At 50.9% G+C, this 12299-nt stretch overlaps 1 protein-coding gene across 3 annotated transcripts in view; it reads left to right on the forward strand.

Moving 5' to 3' along the window:
• SEMA5A (semaphorin 5A) overlaps nt 1-12299 on the forward strand; it is a 417033-nt gene that overhangs the window by 77783 nt on the left and 326951 nt on the right. The gene's annotated exons all lie outside the window — the stretch shown is intronic.

Below are 12299 nucleotides of genomic sequence, written 5' to 3' on the forward strand. Positions count from 1 at the left end.
GTTAGCAGATGCAGAAGCCGGGGGTCTGGTTCCCATGACGTAATGAGAGCTCGACAGAGTTGAAGCAGCCAAGGCTCAGCTTGCACTCGGCAAGTGACCCTGCCTCTGGCCTGTGGTCCCTGATGCCCAGTAATTTTCAGATTTCTATTTCTGAGAGGCCTCATTTTCGCTCCGAGAGGACTTCGGAAAGGTGTCTGCCGATGGCGGTGGACACCAGACAGTCAGACACCGCGGCCCCCACCGCTAGCAGCTCACACGATGAGGGACGTGCACCTCCAAAGCCAGATGGCCGATGCTTTGCATTCCGGGGACCGTCAGGTCGCTTGTGTCTTCGAGTTCCGATCGCTTGGTTCCCAGTCCGCCTGATCTCGCAGCCCTCCTTCACGTCAGCTTCCGACATCGCCGTGCCGGGGTGGGGACACCGTTATGGTATGCTTCTGTCACTCCCGTCCTGCGTGGTGACAGCCATCTTCATGTCCATGTGAACACCGGATTAGCGGCTACCGAACCGTCGCTCCCAGGGGACACGGGGGGTTACAGCTCCCGTGAGCCCCAGCTCAACATCGTCATCGACTCATCGATAAAGAACCTTGTTCCACGCGTGTTTCTGTTTAAAGACGCCAAAAGTTTTAGCGAATAGGCAAGTTTGCAAATATGGAATCTGTGGATAATGAGGATCAACTGTATTTTCTTTTACTTTCGTGAATATCGGGTACCACATGAAAGAGTAATGTCTGGAGTTATTGGACCCCCTTTGTACTGTGAACCCCGTAGGTGCAGAGCAGAGGTTTCAGCTTGTCCTTGGAGCTTGCGGTATCGTGGGAGGAAGACTTCATCGGCCCAGAGTGGCTCTCAGGACAGGCCGACCTCCTGGGCGGTGAGCTGGGGCCCGCGGAAGCTTTCCTGCCCCTCCTGATGTGTCGCTGTACCCGGACTTCAGTGCTTCTGCATTGATCTGGACGAGGCTAGATGGCGGAGCTTGTTTCGTTAACGGCACCCTGACTAACGAGTGGGCGAGGCAGCGAGGCACGTGTCCGGAGCAAGACGTGAGCGAGGGTGACGACGGTGGTCACCTGACAGTTTGACACGGCGCCTCCAGTCTTCCTTTTAAAATTTCGTTTAGGGAGAGTGTGGCCAGAAGCTGAAAGACAGTTTTCTTGGGTTTGGGTGAAAGCATACGGCCTGATTTGTGGGAGCCGGCCGTGACTTACTGTAGCATAACCGTGAACTTCTTTCTGAAACGGTGCCAGCCTCTGGGCCCTGGTGGGAGCCGTCAGGGAATGTGACGGACCGCTCCCCGAGACCCACGCCGGGGTCCGCCCACGTGGCCGCCTTTGATGGACAAGCGAGGATGGCTCTGGGATTGATTCCTGCACCTTGTCGCTCTGGGAACCATGTGGCTGGCTTCTCGACAGGACAGCCATATGTCTGTCAAAGCACATTGGGCCTGAAGAGCAGAGAGGGCCCTCGGGTGATGTCGGCCAGAATGAAGATGTCTTCTGAGCATGGACAGTTTCTGGAGCTGAGTGTCCTCGAGGGAGGAAGCTCGCGTGGCTGTAGCTTCTCTGCTCTCCCTTTCGTTAAAAGTCTGCCGTGGCGTCTGGAGCCCCAGGAGCGCCAGGCCGAGCTGCAAGGCGGACGGACGGACAACAGCTGCCACAGAAGGTGCGGGAAAGGGGCGAGGGGAAGAGTCTGTTTCCACTGCTCGTTTACCATTTGACACCCGAGGGATGAGGCGCGGGGCCAGAACCATTCAACGGCTCAGATTCCCATCGTGGTTATGATTTGGAGGTTCGGAGGGAACTGTCGTCATTACTTGGTGTTCGCACCTTGTCGAGTCAATGTGCTTTGTCTGTGAAGCGGGGTTCCGGTCGCCACCCTTGGTCGAGGGAAGAAGGGGGTGGGGAAGTTAGCCGACATCTCCCAAGGTTCACAGCAGAGGGAAATCGTGAAACCTGGGCCCTTTCCGACCCTCCGCTTTCTCGTCTCAGGATGGCTATGATCCATCTGCATCTTTTTAGCTTCGTCGAAAGACCCCTGTGTGCCCCAGAATATGAAAATAGGAGAGACGTAATTTGGAGGGCATGAGCAATTTACCTATGAAAGAACGGCCGTACCACCGTACTATATGGCATCAAACTATGGTTTCGTGATTTACCTTAGGGGACTTTGAGAAAAGCTGCCGTCGCCAAAACGTCATGCCGCTTTTCTGACATATAGCTCTTTTACAATATTTAGGAAGGGGTGTGGCTTGAGAAGCTGTCTGTGGGGAATGAATGCACAGCTGTGGGAGAAACTGTCCGAGGGGAGAGGGCAGCGGTGGCCCTTCTTCCCGGCGCAGTGCGAGGCACGGGAAGACGGGAACCGGCAGGCAGCGGGACAAGGCGTTTGTTCCCATGGCCTTATCTCCACCCGATCGAGGGGTGTCGTGGATGCTTTAATTTCCCCAGAGTCCACTGTGACTGTTGCACTGTTGGGGCAGCCCACAATCAGACAATCATTTCTCTTATGGGACACGCGAGGAGAGGGAGGCGGGTTTTATATTAGCTCTCTACTGACCCCCACTGTACGTCTGCTGGCCTGAGAGAGGGGGCAGGGATCAGAAGCTGAGTGTGACGAGAGTACCCTAACTTAACACTCGAGTCTATATAGTTGGGGAAAAAATTCCCAAGCAAGGACAGGTCTATGCGCTGCTATCATTTGAGTTTATTTTCTGTCATTGTTTTGTCCTCTTCACTAGAGTCATACATATAGGCCTTTCTTGAAGGTTCTAGATTGAATTATTAGGCTTCTTACTCTCATGGAGCAGTCATTTCTTCGTGCCTAAAAAGTATGAACTAATTCAGTAAAAAAAAAACAACCTTAATAATTATGGAGGTTAAAACGCACATTTTGGAGTTAAGCATAAAGTGCCCCCAAGAACGTAATGATTTTCTGGTGCTAAATTACCTAACGTGCTTCTAAGTGTTTGATGTGGTAAATCTCATCATAATTTCATGTTCGTTTTGGCCAGAGCACATGCACGTGTCCTAAAGCCACGTGTGAAGTGGAGGACAGGAAGGTGACAAAGGACCTCCTTTCAACTTGTCTTTTCTCTGCAGGTAACCGGGGAGAAGGGACGCAGGAGTGAGGGGGGAGGGGTGTAGATGAGCAGGCGACCCACCCGGGGTCAAGTGCTTCTCGGACACCTCCCGTGTGACGGTGTCTGAAAGCCATGATTGCAGAGAGGCACAACTGGGGAGTTTGTTTTCACCAGCGCATACAGAATCGTGACACGGGAAACACTGCAGGTCAACAGAAATTAATTCAGAAATTGGAGTCACTTTCACTTAGCCATTGACCTGATATCCATGGAAGACGGGCTGACTAAGGGAATGATCAGCGCAGGCATGGCATCTAAGGAGATAATGTTTGTGTTTCTAAGGGATAAGTATTTTCCTGAGCAGTCACCGTTGGCCACCAGGTCGGCCTTGTTTTCCTGTCTCGCCCGTGTTCGCAAGAGCAGGTGTCCGCAGGTATCCTCGGTGTCTCACCATGGGGACGTCTGAGTACGTAGAGAGGTTCTCAGGGGGCATGGACGCAGCTTCCCTGGAGAGTCTGCAAGGGGATCCTTGGACCTGCCAGTCAGCTTAACAGACAGGAGGGGGAGATCCCAGCGTGTGGGCCCAGGGGAGTCTGAGTAAGTTTGGATTTTACAAGAGTATGAAGAGGAGGTAAAAAGGGGTGGGGGCCCAAACCTGTCTGAGTAGCATCAGCAAGCCTCTTCTGAGACCTGGAAACCATCTAAAGAGATTTAGAAAGAGAATTTCATTTCGAGCAGACGGGATCACGGCAAGCCTGAGCCTCTGTGCTGCACGGCGCAGCCACCACCCGCCAGCTCCTGCCCAGGCACCTGCTGAGGAGTAGGTGGCCTCTCGTTCCGCCGGTGTATCCAGCTGGGTGATTTAGACTGATGTCGACCAGATGACGTGATGTCACGTTGGAAGAGTAATCTCTAGAAGCTGACTTTAGGGTCGTACCCTTCGTCTGTGAACATTTGCACAGATGCTGAATCAGGTGACGGAATCCCCCTCATCTTCAGCCTGGCTTCGGGGACTCAGAGTCGCATGGGACATGGTGACGGCTATTGACAAGGGAAGGCCAGCCGATGAAGCACAGAATCCAGAGGCGGTGTCCTGGTCGAGAGGAGAGGTGACCACGTCGCAGGGGCACACCGAGGACGCCTGCGGACTTCAGAGGGCCAGACGTGATGCAGGATGAGCCTCAGGACAAATGGCTTAAGGGATGAGGTCGAGCCAATAAAACCATGTAAAGGGCAAGAAATACAGAGTTCTGGATTGAGGATCATAAAAAAAACTTCATATGAACCACAAAGAAGGGCATTGCTGTCTCAGCAGCTCATAAAAGTCCAAGGGGAAAAATCAAACCCACACCTGTGGTCAGTTTAATACTGTTCGTCCAGTGAGAGGGGGTTTGTCTTCCTGACAGTTTATGAAAGGGAAAGACGAACCCAGCCCCGCAGGGCGGACACGCGGGGCTCACCCCACGCCGGGCGCTGTCCTACGTATTTTCCTTGCATCTTCACATTTGCTGGCAGAGCTGGTCGAGGGAAATGATGGGGCGCCATTTTGTAGAAAATGATGCATTTCCAACCGGCCTTGTTTCTTTCCGGTTAGTCCCACGAGTGCTCTTTTATTGAATGTGATGGTGAGCGATGTCCTATGGCTCCTTTAATCATTGATGAGCTCAGAAACTTTCTTACATCATCCAACGCTCCTCTCCAGGTGTGACTTTTCTAGGCCCATGGGGTCACTCATTGAGGATAGAGAGAGGGGCGCAGGTGGGGTCAGGTTCCTGGGCTGGAATTTTGAAGGGCGTGTGTTGCATAGAAAATGAAAGAAGGATCTTCGGCTCGTACGAAGGAGAGTCTGTTTCCTCGGCGGGTTTGCGTCAGGCGATGCTCGGCCTTCTGGTTCTGCTTGGCGAGTCCAGTTTGATCAGCTCTCTCCCTGATGGAGGCTGCGGGATGGGCAGGCTGGCGTCGTGACTAGTTCCAGGCGGCCACCATAGTGCTTTTTAAACATTAGTGAACCTGCACTGGTTCCTCACGGGAGGAAGTTTCAGTACAGTTCGTGCTGAAATGGATGACGTGACCAGTTGCCCAATATAAAAAAAAAAATTTTGATTCCTCCACACGTGTAAACATTCTAAACACAGCAGTGTTTATAGGAAGGTAGACACCATCTGGTTCAATGCGAAGTAGCCTATTTCTTGTTTTGATCACTAATTTATATTAAGAGGATGACAACTAGAACAGACTTTGACTTTTAGTTATGCAACACAGTCAGTGATTTATATCATGCTAAGGCTTCTGTAGTCTCAATAGCCCAGAACCAACGCTTGGGGGGGCGAATGCCTCACTCACCCACACACTGTGACCCACACGTGAGTGTCCCTTCTGCAGTCCTTGGTACCCGCCTTTGACAATGGAGGACCCAGCAGGTCACTGGGACTGGTCTCAGCAGCATTGAACAGTCTTTTATTCTTCATATCTTCAGGGAGACACATATCCTGAAATGACTCAGAGTATTTGTGGGGTTTAAGCCAAAAAACGACACTGTCGTTTGATGCCTTGGTCAAACACAACTCGCTTGGTGCAGATTGCTGGAGACCACGTCAGACAGTGATGTGAAAGCCTGGACACATAACCTAGATGTGGTCTTGGAACACTCAGAACGGACACAGCTCCATACGCCCCCCGGGTCGGCTTGCGTGTTCGTGCTGAGCTGACTCCCCTTCAACACGTCGAAGGAGAATGCCCTTTTCATTTCTCTCTACCGAGTTGGGGAGAGTGCATCCTTTGTAGTGGCAACGTCTAAAATGCTATCTGTTTTTGATTTAGGAAAATAATTGAACCCATTGCCATGTCACTAACAATTCACCGTGAATTTTACAGTCAGCCATCTTTCCAGGGGCAAGTCGGTCCCTGTTCTCTTTCACGATCTAACAGCTGACCTTTGTCTGCCTCAGTTCAGCTTCATTCTGGGGAGGCTTTGGTGCCAATGTCGGGTCTAATCCATGGCAGATATTTTCCTCTTCCTGTGTAATGACCAGGATGAACGAACCCAGCCTTTCCTGTGTGCATTAACAGAAGTTCAGTATCGATGGTTATATAATGTTTTTAGAGTTAAATCTTTAGAGTTGATCTTAGAGTCTTGAATTTAGATCTAGAGTTAAGCCTTGAATCTCTTCTGCATGGGCAAACTACTGCTTACAGGGGAAATCTTGTCGGACGTGTTGTCCTGAATGAGTAGAAATGGAGAGGCCGCATTTTTCAAAAAGCCTCTTTTTTCTGGGCACCGAGAATGTCATCTGCAAAGGATGCATCGATTTAGCTGTCAGCATGTAAGCCGAGGGGCCCACTGCCCATGAAAATTGACCACTTGTGCAAGCGCTTCAAAATCGTCTGCATGAAAAGCGAGCCCGCCCTTTGGAAATTTGGCACAGGGTGGTAGAAATAAAAAAGTAGTCACTCTCTGGAGACCTCGTGTCCTTAGAAAGCCGATTTTAGCAATCGCTCGTTTTGAGCAGTTGCTTGGCTTTTGGCAACTGGTTCGCTTTCATAAAGAAGGCATTTTTGCCTCGTTCTTTCTTTCCCTCTGTTCCATGCCTCTTAGCCGCTCAGAGCACATCTCGCTGTCTGACGTGGGAGCAAAGCAAGTGTTTTACTCCAACTTTATTCCGGTTGCTGAGGCATTTACGTGGGCTCCAGGGTCCGTGGTCCGGCCAGCTTTATGCACTCGACAAAGGGAGATCTGCAGAAACACTGAATGGGAAACAATTGGGTTTCTTTCTTCTGAAATGTTGTTGAGATTAGTCAACATGTAGAGGAATAAAATCTCCAGCTTTCACCTTCCTTTTCTAAAGGTCTCAGCTGTGTTTAATATTTCTGAGGCATCACATTTGACAGCGACAGCCAAGTGATGAAGAGAGGGTTCCGGGTGGATCTGGGTGTGGAGGCTCCAAGTAGGAGGCATATTTCTCTTCCTGGTGCGTCTTTCTCTCTGGGAACAACCTTCAGAAGTGCCAGCTCTTGTTTTGGAAGGTAGGATTTGCCTCTGCCTGGTCTCAGAGCCTGATGATTGCATCATCGAATGACCCAAATGTGAGGTTTTATGTCCCCGTGGGAGGACACTGAGGCCTCGGCCATCACTGTCCCTGAGGCCTCGGCCATCACTGGGGCAGATCTCCAGATGTTACTACTTTGGCCCTAAGATAGACAGAGTTTTAAAGAAGGGAAACCGTGACATCTGACACTTGTTATTTTTAAGTGTACACAAGATAGTTATCGAAGAGATTCTGTATTAAATCGTCTGGACCAATATGTGGCATTATGTCTATAGAAAATAATCAGCTGGTTATTAATGAAGTCATTTTCGATTTGGAAGAAAGCTCTTCTAAAGGGTGAATTCCTTCAGGACAGAGCCCTTCCAAGTGACTGTGGCATTACACAGGTCATTCTGCCACACGTCCCGTACTCGGCTGTGACCAGGAGAAAGTATCTCATCGGCCATATAAACTGATAGGGAAAGTAAGGCAAAACATTGATTTACTTTTTGGGGCACGAAATTAGTGCATAGTCACAGCTCTCAGGAACCGATTTTAGATGATTTCCCCCCCGTACATTTGCTCTATCGCACACTTCTTTAACTGTCTGAAGCACAGCTATGTGCACTAATGTTTTTCTGTGGAAACACTACTTGATTCGGATGCTGTTTGCAAACGCGGAATCTGGCTGGAGTACAGTGTGGAATCCACTCGCCGGCCAGTGCGGGGGAACCGAGGGGCGAAGGAATGCTTTCGAAGCCAGAAAGCATCCTAAGCCATGGGCCACGGCATCATGTCCCTTTCCAGCCTCGCTCTTGGCACTAAGGCATCGTCACGTCAGATAACGTTCAGAGGTTCGATGGAGATACTGAACGAATCCGCAAAAAAGACACGCTAAGCTTTACATTTGAACCCTGACCTGTCTTGAACAGAAAGTGGTCAGCAAGCTTGTGTTTGGAGGGAACCGACTCCATGCGTCAGCCTCCGACCCCCGAGGCATCGGCCGGAGAGGAGGGACCAGTGCCAGCTAGAATGGCACTTACCGTGGTAAAGTAAGGCCTTTGCCTTTACCGTACGCTTTCTTCATCACCTGAAGCTTTGTGCAGTTGCTTTTCCTCGTCACATTGTTTTCTTGAAGGCCAGGACTTTTGCTCAGGAGTGTGGGGGCAGCTAGGAGCAGGAGCAGAGGTCCTTGTGGTTGTTTATGTCCTTACAAGTCTGCACCTTTCCAGAGCACCTGAATATCTCTGCAGGCCGCTGCTCCTGTGTGTCTCCGGCCCCTCCCTCCTTTCTCAAATGTCCTTCCTCCCGTCTCCGTTGTCCCCTCTCCTCTGGACTGTTTTTGTCTTGGCGCCTCTTTCTCTGTTCCTTTTGCCAGCGCTTGCTCTTCTTTTCTTGAGTGGCTGGGGGTTTCTGTTGACACCCCCACCCCATGCCCACAGGAGTCTGCCTGTATTTTAGGCAGCATCTTTCTGTCCCCTGAATGTCCACTGGGATGTCTCCGAGGACCGTGCAGGGCAATGCAGACAGTCAGGGGTGACCTTGTGCAGGAAGAGCAAAGTGAGCGCCAGCGTCAGAAAAGGGGTCACCGCACAGGGGGTGAACAGGTGGCCTTCGCCCCCGTCCGCCGCTGAGTAGTGAAGTCTCCAGATGGGATTTCTCAACCGAACCAGTGGCGACAAAACAACCCTGTACTTAACTTTGCATTTTAACTCCTAGCGAGCAAATTCTGATTCTCATCGTTTGCAGTATTGCTTTAAATTTAAAGACATTCATTCATTCTTCATGTAGCACACGCTCAGTTTCTATACAACTCACGTTTTGCAAAAATGAGCAATGACTTATATAGTCTTTCTAAAAACAAATTTTAAAACCTAAACGTTCTCCCGTGGCGGCTCCTTGCCCCTGGTTTCTGCCCTCCTTGTCCGTCCCCTGCAGAGGTGCCGTCCTGCTCATCCTGGCCTTCCGCTGGGCCTTCGGTGTGGTGACTCGCTCTTCCCTTGGGTGAAGTCTCCCCTCTGACTCGTGTTATTGTTCTGTCTGTTTTTTGTCTGGAGCAGCTCCTCTGAGTCCTCCTCCCATTTGGCCATGCTGGGCAGTGCGTGCCAGTCCCCTCGCCGGTCCCCTCGCCCCTGAGGCCGCCCCTGCCCGCCCCTCGGCCTCCCACGTGGAACGCGGTCTCCTGCTGGCGTCCAGGTTTTCCCACCGACAGAAGCGCGAGGCCAGCTCTCCGCGTGTGTCCCCGCCGCCTCCAGGCCTGGCTTTCCACTGCAGCAGAGCCACTTTGCTTCACCTGTCCCCTTTCGGTCTGCACCCCTGCAGATTCTTACCTCAGCTGGCCCCAAGGTTGGGGTACCACACATTCACCTGCCCCAAGGGCGGTACCAGACAGTCCTGCTCCGGCTCAGCCTGGCGCTAGCCCAAATGGCTCTCTTTTCCATCCTCAGGTTTTCGGGGCTTCCTGCCTGCCCTGCCGTGCGCTGTCGTGCACCCACTCGAATACTCTTCGTCCGCTCCGTTAATATACCACCCATCCCTCGAAGCCCGGATCACGTCTCCCTTCTCCCAGGAAGCTGCCCCTGACTCTTCCGCCTGGAAGTAGCCTCTCCCTTCCATCCGACTCTTTATGGTTTTACTGAATTGCGTAGCGCAGATCAGACAGTGGCTGGTATGAGCTGCCGAGAACAGAATCGGTTCTTGCTTTGTCTTCTACCCACTCACCGTGCATGGCTGTGCGGGGAGGTGACGTGACCGCCTGATTACTGACGAGATGTCCCTCGAGCTCCTGGTACTGGCAAAGTTGTTGGAGGTTGGGAAACCCTAGGCTAACGGCTTGTCCGTTTCCCCAGCGCGCCCCTGTGGGGTTGCTTCCACCCTCCACTGAGCGTCTCTATGATGCCGGGTGGTCTTGTCCACTTTCACTATGTTTCTTGTGATTTTATTGTGGTATGGTTTCTAAACGGAGCTCTCCAGACTGGCCTGAAATTTTAATTTCTCTCATGTATCTTCAGGATAATGGTCACCACTCTGCTGATCTTGGATCTCCAGGAGAATGTTTCAATCCACGTTTTTTTCCTCATTCTGAGTAGAATGGGCTGGGGGAAGGGGGTATGTTTTAGAAGAAAGCCATGTGTTATAATTAGCTAAGTTATAATTGATGTTTTAGTTTTATTTATGCATTTCAGTTTAGAGAAGATTTTAAGAGGTGACTATAGGGTAGAACTACCAGGGAAGATTTATTGTTTATAAATCTCAATGCCTTGCACGGCTAGTTCTGCACAGGGGTTCCAGGGGCAGTTTTGGGGGACGCAGCTCTCACTGAGAATCTTGAAGCAGAAGACGATTCTAGGATGTTTCCACTACAGCTGACACTCAGCTAAAAGAGAAAAGAATGAAGATAACATGGAAGTGAGTCCATGGGGACTTTTATATGTTAATAAAACATAAGAAGTTTCTTATTTCATGGGTAAATTAAGATCCATCTCAGAATATTCCACTCTCCAGCCTGAGGCGAGCCTCTGGGGCTTTGTCCTTCCTTTACCTACTCAGTTTTCTAGAGACTATGCCAGTGATTTGTGGCTTATACGTCAGCTAACGTATGACCTCAGTGGGGAGTGGGCGAGCTCAGCCTCCAAACCTGAAGGGAACATTATCCGTGACTTTAGCTGAGCTCCTCTTCAAGGTCACTGCTTTGTCGCGGTGATTTCGCTCGCACTTAGGGGTGTCGTGTTGAGTGATATGTATGCCTCTAGTGGGTGGAGCTTGTACCCAGGTGAGGGTTGGTCTCATGGAGCAGAAGGTCCTGATGCTGTCCACTGGCCCTCAGGCCCAGGTTGGTGAACTGTCTCGTTAATTGTTGATATAAACAGAGGCGTAGTTAAGCCTTTTGGGGTGTGTGTGCCCGGTTTCTGTGGCTGGAACCGGTTTCCGGTTTAGACCGCAGATTCTAGAGGAAGCTGCACTGGCCCCTGAGCCATGGGGACCCACGTGTTGGGCGTTCTGGTGCACAAGGGTGCCTCTTCACAGGAGGGGCTGGGGTTCGGCAGGGATGTTCTCCTCCTGTGGTATTTGTTGCCTGGTTGCATCTGTGGTTCTGAATTCTTACGCCTCCTTTTTGGCCTGTCTCCTTTGCCATTGAAGAAGATGGACGTTTTCTGCAGTCCTAGCTGAGGGGCCACGTCAGCTAATTTATGACCTCACTGGGGGGGCTCAGCCACCAGACCTTAATTATCAGCCCTGTTTTTAATTCAGTTCTGACACGTGGGAGCTGATAGAAATCATCAGGTATTTATAGCAGCAACCAGTGGATCTGTCCAACTTTATTACTTACGTTTTCATCAAGGTATAAACAAATACAAGGAAATGTTAGTACTAATTGTAAAACAGATTTTTAGGGCTCTGGAGAGAAACTCAGTGTATTCAAACATGCTGTCTAATAAAGAAGTCCCAACCAACTCATTGTCGCCACACCCGAAGGAGATATCATGGTGCCGTGAGAGAGAATTGGCCGCCCCTAGAAAGTCTTCCTGGGCTGAGCGTGTCTCCTTACCTTGGGGACAGTTCCCTTCCTCCTCTTTTGGCCTCAAGGATTTGCATCTGCACCTCCTTCTTTCCAGAAGATGATGTCACGAACCTTCAAAGACTCTGCTGGGACCAGTCGGAATCCTGGATGCTGCACCGTGTCAGTGCGCCTGGGCTGTGGGCGTCTTCGTGGGCAATTCTGAATGTGTTGCTTCGGGTCACCCCCGCCCTTCCTAGGAACCCATCCGAGGCACCTCCTGGGGGCAGGAGCCTCTCAGAGAGACGGTGTCACTTGGCCACTGTCCTCTGGCCTCTGAACCTCAGGATTTCCAAATTGCATTTTAGGAGATATAAAATTTTACAAATTTCCAGATGCTATAATTCAGTATATTTTCTGCAGGCAGATAGATGGCTTTCAGATAATGACTGAAGGAGGTGGTGTGGGAATCGTTGAATAGAGGACTAGCCAGGATGTTCCAGAATGTTCCAGGAAGTTCTTCTCTCCCTTTCTTGTCATCATTCTCAGCTGCTGCCCAAATGTATGTGTCGGGTGGGAGAGGCAGCATCAGTGCGTTCCGGGCTTGCGGCAGCCGGAAGCTGCCGTGTAGAGAGTAAAAAGGAAGTCTGCGAACTAGGACAATGGGAAAAGCATGAGCCGTCAAGCGCAGTAT

The sequence above is a fragment of the Pteropus medius genome, unplaced genomic scaffold, assembly GCF_902729225.1.
Source record: "Pteropus medius unplaced genomic scaffold, Ma_sr-lr_union100, whole genome shotgun sequence".
Taxonomy (NCBI): domain Eukaryota; kingdom Metazoa; phylum Chordata; class Mammalia; order Chiroptera; family Pteropodidae; genus Pteropus; species Pteropus medius.